The sequence below is a fragment of the Mustelus asterias genome, chromosome 17 (genome assembly GCF_964213995.1).
Source record: "Mustelus asterias chromosome 17, sMusAst1.hap1.1, whole genome shotgun sequence".
Classification (NCBI taxonomy): Eukaryota; Metazoa; Chordata; class Chondrichthyes; order Carcharhiniformes; family Triakidae; genus Mustelus; species Mustelus asterias.
Window position 1 is genome coordinate 7,948,416 of NC_135817.1, and position 8,526 is coordinate 7,956,941.

The following is an 8,526-nucleotide window of genomic DNA, read 5'->3' on the forward strand; positions in this document are numbered from 1 at the left end:
TACGATAAAGGATGAAGCTTGAGTAACTTCTGAATTGCAACAAAATCTCAAAATTTAATTAGTCCCTTAAACTAAACAGTATCCAATTATTCTTCATTATATGTAGCACATTGTTTATTGTCTGTTACATCTTCAACTTCAGTCATCAACTTTGGGCTAAAGTAAGTCTGAGAGGAGATTTGATTGAGGTATTCAAGACCCTGGGGGGTATGGACAGGAGAAACAGTGAGAAACTGTTCCCACTCGAGAGCATCAAGAACTCTAGGGCATAAATTCAGAATAATAGGCTAAAGGAGTAAAAGTGATGAGAGGGAAATGCTTTTCACTCAGAGGGTGGCTGGAGTCTTGAACAAACTTCCTGTGGTGGAGGCAGGTTGATCGTGGCCTTCAAATGGGAATTGAATTGCTATCTGAAAAGAATGTGCAAGGTTGCAGGGATATGGCAGGGAAGTGGGACTGGGTAGATTACTCTTTTAGAGAGCCAGTGCAGACCCAATGGACCGAATGGCCTCCATTTGTAAAGATTCTGTGATTCTAAAACATTAACACTGTTTCTCTCTCCATTGATGCTGCCTGACCTGCTGAATATTTTCTTTTTATTTCCAATTTCTTGCATCTGCAGTATTTAGCTTTTATATGCAGTTTATTGATTTTTTTAAACCAAATAATGTTTCATTTTAGCTTATCTGAAGAGTTATAAGGGCAATATGAACCATAGAATCCTACAGTGCAGAAGGAGGCCATTCGGCCCATCGGGTCTGCACCAACCACAATCCCACCTAGACCTGACCCCCATAACCCCATGCATTTACCCTAGCTAGTCCCCCTGACACTAAGTGGCAACTTAGCATGGCCAATCCACCTAACGCGCACACCTTTGGACTGTGGGATGAAACCGAAGCACCTGGAGGAAACCCACGTAGACATGGGGAGAATGTGCAAACTCCACACAGACAGTGACCCAAGCCAGGAATCGAACCTAGATCCCTAGCGCTGTGAGGCAGCAGCGCTAACCACTGTGCCACCGAAACAATTCATGGTTCCTTATTGTGTGAGAAGTCTACAGCAGGAGTGTCTATGCATTATGTCTTTGTGGATCTATTGCACATATGGAGATTTGGGAACCACATCTAAAAATGTTCCCATTAGTACCTCTATATCTCAAGCTGTGGGTGGTAATAGATCTTTGTATTCTGACAAGGATTTATCCACCACTGTGATAGCTATTCTTTCCAAACCTCAAGGCTCAAAAGTCAAACTGGTCCAAATGAAGGTCAGATTGTCAGGGTTCAAAGAGATCTCTTATGGCAGAATTGAAAGGCTGGGGATAGGGGTGGAGTGCATGGAAGGCAGTGGAAGTGGTGGAGTATTCAGAAGTAAATGGTAAGCAATAAATTATATTCTATCCCTGTGTTTCAAACCTGTTATTGACTTACCCAGATGTTGCCAAATATTCCAAAATTCCCAATTATAATGACCTGTGTCTAGGCTGGCGAACACGTGTAAAATTCTGTATTTTAATAACCTATCTGTGCTTGAAATGGCAGAAAACAGCGATTGTGACTTTGAATATAAATGCACTCACACCTTCCTGAAGACTTGTCGTTGAAATGAAAGGCAAGCTCATTTTGACATTTGGTGAAATCAAATTTAAACACTGCATTGACATCAGTGTATGATTTCTTCAGCCAGGTATGGTGTCTAATTCCATGCTTACTGACTGTATAACTCTGGGCTATTCTGTGTTGCTGACTGTAATAGAAGATAGGAGCAGGAAGAGGCCATTTGGCCCTTCGAGCCTGCTCCGCCATTCATTACGATCATGGCTGATCATCCAACTCAATAGCCTAATCCTGCTTTTTCCCCATAACCTTTGTCTGTAGTACGGGAAAGTTCACAGTTAAATTCTTTGCAAATGACAGATACACAAATAATGGACAAATTTTGCAATGAGATAGGTCCAAACTATCCAAAAATTTGATATGTATGAAGAATAAAAGCCAATAAAAGCAGTGGGGACAATTTACGAGAATTTGGCAAGTGTCAGTTCTGGTGAGAAGTCTGGCGTGAATCTTCACTGGCCAGTTTTCTCTTGTCACTTAAACTGGAAAAAAGAGTGGGCATGGTTTACCCTGTCACTGTGGCGAGGTGGGGACTCTTTGAGATGGAAACCGGCTCCACAGAGATCGGGACACCGTTTTTAAAAGGCGCACCGATCACAAATAAAAATTTATATTGACGGTTAGTATTTAATATGCTTGGGTAAACTTGTCGAAAACCTCGTTTGAAACTTTAGTGAGCGGGGGGGGGGGGGGATAATTTGACAAGGGGAGGCTGGATAATGATATTTAAATTTATTTAAATATATGGGTGTGAACCTAATTACATCGCCGGTGAGATTTGCTATTTTCTTGCCAGATTTTGAGGCCCTCTGGTGATCTAGCGCACTATGTGGAGATACCGGCGTTGGACTGGGGTGAACACAGTAAAAGTTTTAACAACACCAGGTTAACGTCCAACAGGTTTATTTGGTAGCAAATACCATTAGCTTTCGGAGCGCTGCTCCTTCGTCAGATGGAGTGGAAACCTGCTCTCAAACAGGACACAGAGACACAAAATCAAGTTACAGAATACTGATTAGAATGCAAATCTCTACAGCCAACGGACAGTGCACGGACAGTGCAGGCTCAAGATCCTGCCCTGTGTTTTTAATAAAGATAAAGATGTCCTGTTTAACAAAATATATATTTGCCGCACTCACCCTGATTATAAAGCTCTCCCACAGAATGTGTTGGGTTTGGAGGTGGAGTTTGTGGATGTTTGCTTGGAGGCGGAGGGAGTAGGTAGTGGCTGATGTCGATGTTGATGTGGCAGTAGATAAGAAAGAGCAATCTTATTGTTGATTGCTTCATCCTTTGCTTTTTAATCAGGTAAAGTTCTTGGTAAGGAGTAAAAGCAGAGTGTTAATCACTCGTTTGTGTCATAGCCTGTCTCTCTTCTGGGACATTTACTGCTTGGTTCAGAATCAATAATGCTGATTTAAAGATAGTCCTCATGTCCTGTACTATGGGGAGTTGGTTTAGCTCATTTGTCTGGACAGCTGGTTAGTGATGCAGAGCGACATCAACAGCGTGGGTTCAATTCCCACACTGGCTGAGATTGTTCATGAAGGCCCTGCATTCTCAACCTTGCCCCTCGCCTGTGGTTAAACCACCACCAGTCTATGGTCATCTGGATCATTGGTGGCTTTACCTTTACCTATACTGTGCTATGTTGCATATACTGTGCTATGGACGCAACTGCAATCGTAACCATACCACAAACCGCCCCCCCTCCCACCCGCCCACACTCTGTGCAGTGTACAGTAAGTCCTAAAGTACATGGGTTACAGTTTATAATCTTAATTTTGTGCATACATCGCCATTTATTCTTGTGAAACCAATTAGAGATGCAGAGTTGTTAAATTAAAGATCATAACAACAAATGTTAATCACATATTCCAGGTGCTGAAGTAGGTGTCTTCATGCATTGGGCAGTGTTTCAGCCTGGGCCAGTTGTGGGGTTAATTCTGAATTCTGCACTAAGTTTTAAAGTTTATTTTATTAGTCACAAGTAAGGCTTACATTGACGCTGCAATGAAGTTACTGTGAAATTCCCCTAGTCGCCACACTCTGGCACCTGTTTGGGTCAATCCACCTAGTAAGAGTTTTAACAACACCAGGTTAAAGTCCAACAGGTTTATTTGGTAGCAAATACCATTAGCTTTCGGAGCGCTGCTCCTTCGTCAGACTGTGGGAGGAAACCGGAGCACCCGGAGGAAACACACACAGACATGGGGAGAACGTGCAAACTCCACACAAGACAGTGACCTAAGCCGGGAATCGAACCTGGGACCCTGGCGCTGTGAGGCAGAAGTGCAAACCACTGTGCCACCGTGCCATCCCAAAGAAGGGGCTTTGCATTGGCCAGGAATCGAACCCAGGCCTCCCGTGTGGCAGGCGAGAATTCTACCACTGAACCACCACTGCTAGGTGAGCTCTTGAAGATTGCTGCCATGCTGCTTCTTGAGCAAATTCTTTAGCAACTGGCACAGTTTTGGGAAATGCTTTGCTGTCCCATCTAATTTTTGTAGACAGGGTCCACAGTATGACCAAGAGCATGACATATCCCAGTACCCGAAATTGATGTGTTGTGGTAGAAACTGCGCGATGAAGTATATTAAACAACAACAAAACTGATTACAAGCATAGTTTGTGGAGTAGGTTTATCAAGCAAGTATCGGTTTCCTGCATTGATTGACTGCAAATGATCTATCTAAGCATTTATGTAGCTTCATCTCTGTGCCATGTTATCATGGCTTCTAGGTGCTCAAGGCAGCAGAAAAACATTCTTGTTAACTAGTCACTTTGTCCAAAAACTTTTCTTCTGGATAGTGGATCTCACAGTGTATTTCTTAATACCATGACAACCCTCAATTAAGCTTTGCTGTTGCAATGTACAGAGCTGAGCCAAATCTGGTTAACATTGATGCAGGGTTCCAGCAAGGCTATTTCTTTTTTTGTCTTTCTGAAGACATATATGAATATTTTTCATTTTAGAGTTAAAAGAATAAGCAACTCAGTTTTTGCAAAATTGAAACCATGCCTTCTGAAGGCTTCAGGGGGCTACCTTGGCTAATGGAGGGAAGCCACTTAAAGTAAAGTTTATTTATTAGTCACAAGTAGTGACTAATAAATAAAGTTTCAAAGACTATTTCCTCGGGTGGATGGAGCTATTACAAGGGGGCATAACTATAGGGTTCGTGGTGGGAGATACAGGAAGGATATCAGAGGTAGGTGCTTTATGCAGAGAGTGGTTGGGGTGTGGAATGGACTGCCTGCAGTGATAGTGGAGTCAGACACTTTAGGAACATTTAAGCGGTTATTGGATAGGCACATGGAGCACACCAGGATGATAGGGAGTGGGATAGCTTGATCTTGGTTTCAGATAAAGCTCGGCACAACATCGTGGGCCGAAGGGCCTGTTCTGTGCTGTACTGTTCTATGTTCTAAGCAAAGCTTACATTAACACTACAGTGAAGTTACTGTGAAATTCCCCTATTCTCCACACTCTGGCGCCTGTTCAGGTCAATGCACCTAACCAGCACGTCTTTCAGACTGTGGGAGGAAACAGGAGCACCCGGAGGAAACCCACGCAGACACGGGGAGAACGTGCAAACTCCACACAGACAGTGACCCAAGCCAGGAATCAAACCCGGGTCCCTGGCGCTGTGAGGCAGCAGTGCTAACCACTGTGCCACCGTGCTGCGTGCTTGCTTTTGATTTTAAAAACTGATGTAGTGAAATTCTTTTGAGGGAGGAGAGGCTCGTGTGCATGTTGTTCTGTTATGTTCAGAGCAGCTTTCATAGCTTTGACACTTGAAACTTTCTCCCTCCAATCACCAGAATATGTTTTGGATAAAGGCAAAATACTGCGGATGATGGAATCTGAAACAAAAACAGAAAACGCTGGAAAATCTCAGCAGGTCTGACAGCATCCCTGGACAGAGAATAGAGCCAATGTTTCAAGTCTGGAAGACCCTTCGTCAGAGCAGATTTTGGAGTTTTTGGAAATCTGAGACTGTTTAAGGTTGACTAGGTCTGCCACAGTACTGTGGTGGTGGGAGTGCACAAAGAGATGGTTATCTCCAGACACAGTAAGAAGTCTAACAACACCAGGTTAAACTCCAACAGGTTTATTTGGTAACAAAAGCCACTAGCTTTCGGAGCTTTCCGAAAGCTAGTGGCTTTTGCTACCAAATAAACCTGTTGGACTTTAACCTGGTGTTGTTAGACTTCTTACTGTGTTTACCCCAGTCCAACGCCGGCATCTCCACATCATATCTCCAGACAGTCGGGTCACTTGCTATCCATGCCTAGCAGAGCTACCAGTGACAGGGGCATATTTGCAGTGATATATGACCAAAGTAACTGAGATGAACAGCAAACCCAACTGTTTACTTTTATAAAGTGAAGTTTACTTTTATAAAAACTGAAAGGTTTGGACAGGGCTGTAGTTTTATCAAGGTGTGGAGTGAGCAGCACGGTGGCACAGTAATTAGCACTGCTGCCTCACAGTGCCAGGGAAGCGGATTCGATTCCCGGCTTGGGTCACTGTTTAGAGTTTGCATATCCTCGCCGTGTCTGTTTGGGTATGCTCCGGGTGCTCCGGTTTCCTCCCACAGACCAAAGATGTGCAGGTTAGATAGATTGGCCATGCTAAATTGCCCCTTAGTGTCAGGGGACTAGCTAGGGTAAATGCATGGGGTTTGGGGGATGGGGCCTGGGTGGAATTGTGGTCGGTGCAGACTCAATGGGCTGAATGGCCACCTTCTGCATTGTAGGATTCTATGATACTATAAAAAAATTCTGAGCCCTCCCACTGACTTCCAAAGAGTTGTTTTTTTTTTGGAACTGCACTATTCTTTTCTAGGATACCAGAGCTGAATGCTGTGTTCCTGCTGTAAATATTCTGTTAATTAGAGCCTGTACCATGCGAAACATCTTAAATGAGAGGTCAGTCTCATTGTGTTCTCCATCAGATCTTCAGTCAGTGCCTGTGGCTTCACTAACAAAGTGCACAGGAGCAATTTGCATCTCAATTCAACCCCACAAAAGCTCGGCTGAATAATCAGTCCCCATACATCAATAGTTTTCCCAATCCAATATTGTGCTATCAGTTTAAAAACCAGTCCATCTTTTTCCTGGCAAAGATTTAGCTATTGTTCTCCTGCAGTCCTTTCTATTTACTTGCAAGTCAGCACAGGCGGACTATAAATTGATCACTGAGAGACATCTATAAATAAAAAACAGCCTTTATGTTTCCATCTCCCAGTTTCACACAGTTGTTGCACTAATGATAAAAGCTGAACTTGAATTTTGTGAAGTATTTTCCTTCCATTTGAACTCGGAATTCTTTTTATTATCACATTGTGATAATTGAGGGAATGTGCTTTTAGCTTTTATCTTGGGTGTGTGGTACAAGATGAAACATGCATTATTTTAAAAAGAAAGAAGTTGCAAATTGCTTTCAATTCCTCACAATGTCCCAAAGCAATTGACAGCTGATGAAATTGTTCTGAAGTGTCGTTGCTGTTGTGTAGACAAACATGGAGGTCAGTTTACATACAGCAACATGCTACAAGCAGCAAAGCAGTGAAGGCTGAGTCAATCCTCTACTGAGGCCTCGACTATTCCGGAGGCCAGTCCTTGCCCATTCCTCTTCACATGATATCCAAAAAAGGCCGAGTACACTGCAATGCTGAAGACTTGTGTTCCACAAGGAACTGCAGCTCCATCCAAGATACTCCAGTGGCATAAAAGCAAAATACACCGGATGCTGGAGAGCTGAAATAAAACAGGAAGTGCCGGAAAAGCTCAACATGTCTGGCAGCATCTGTGGAGAGAGCAACAGTTAATGCTTCAGGTCCAATATGATTCTTCTTTGGTCAGCTTTCGGTTGACAGTATGATAGGGAGAATGAGCGGAGGCAACACAGAGTAGGACAAGCTCCTGGAAGAAGGAGGAGGAAAGGGGATAAGAGCCCTCAACAGGAGATCAAACCTGCCCAGGGAGAAATTCTCTTACCATAACCTCAGTGAACATCAGTGTGTCAGATCCCTCCACTTTACTGCGAATGTCCTCACTAAAACCTGCCACCTGAGAGCAGGATGAGGGTAGCATTGCCAGTGGCTGTGAAGGTGCCCATTGTGTGACTGGTTCCTTTTAGGCGAGAGCCAGACTCCACTATTGCACAAGGGAGGTCACTGAGGCTCTGTATTTGAATAGACCTGAATATAGTTCATTCATTCTTGCCGGATGGAAGTTAGTGGAGTGAACATGTAGCTTTGCAAAGATTGTGGGCTTCCTCATGGTGCAGCATGCCATCAACTGCATCAACACCACTTTGAGGGTGCCATATGTTGACTCTGTGATGTACTGCAACTGACAGGGATTTCATGCACTCAGTGCCCAGCTGCTGTGGGACCATAGACAGTGTATCAATGCCTCATATCCTGGCAGCAGTCATGAGGTTTTCATTCTGTAGCAGTCTGCTGTGCCAACTGGCGCCATGTCAAACCAGTGAGTGGCTACTGGGTCACAAAGGATATCCTTTGACAAGACATGCATATAGCACTGGTGTGTCAAGACAACACATCTGTTGCCTGGAACCATTTGAAAGAGCTCCACAGAGCATGGCCGTGTGTGCGTGTGTCAAGATTTGCTCTGGTCTGCTTCATGCTGTACAATCTTGCCATGATGAGACCAAGGCCTTTGCCTATACAGAGGCCCGCTGGGTGGAAGACAGGGAAGAGACAAGAGACACAACCTCTTTCTAACTGAGCTGTTTATAATTGACCCATCCAAGTGGATTGCCAGTAAGCTTTGATTGAATGGTGGAGTGGACTCGATGGGCCGAATGGCCTTACTTCCGCTCCTATGTCTTATGGTCTTATGGTCTAAGCGCAATACCAATTTGCCATTCATA

The 8,526-nt window shown here is 43.9% G+C and overlaps 1 non-coding gene across 1 annotated transcript; it reads right to left on the reverse strand.

The window, feature by feature from the left end:
* Positions 1-3,957: 3,957 nt before the first annotated feature.
* Positions 3,958-4,028, reverse strand: trnag-gcc (transfer RNA glycine (anticodon GCC)). The gene has a single exon. It is a non-coding gene; the product is annotated as a tRNA-Gly (tRNA).
* Between the last annotated feature and the right edge of the window lie 4,498 nt (positions 4,029-8,526).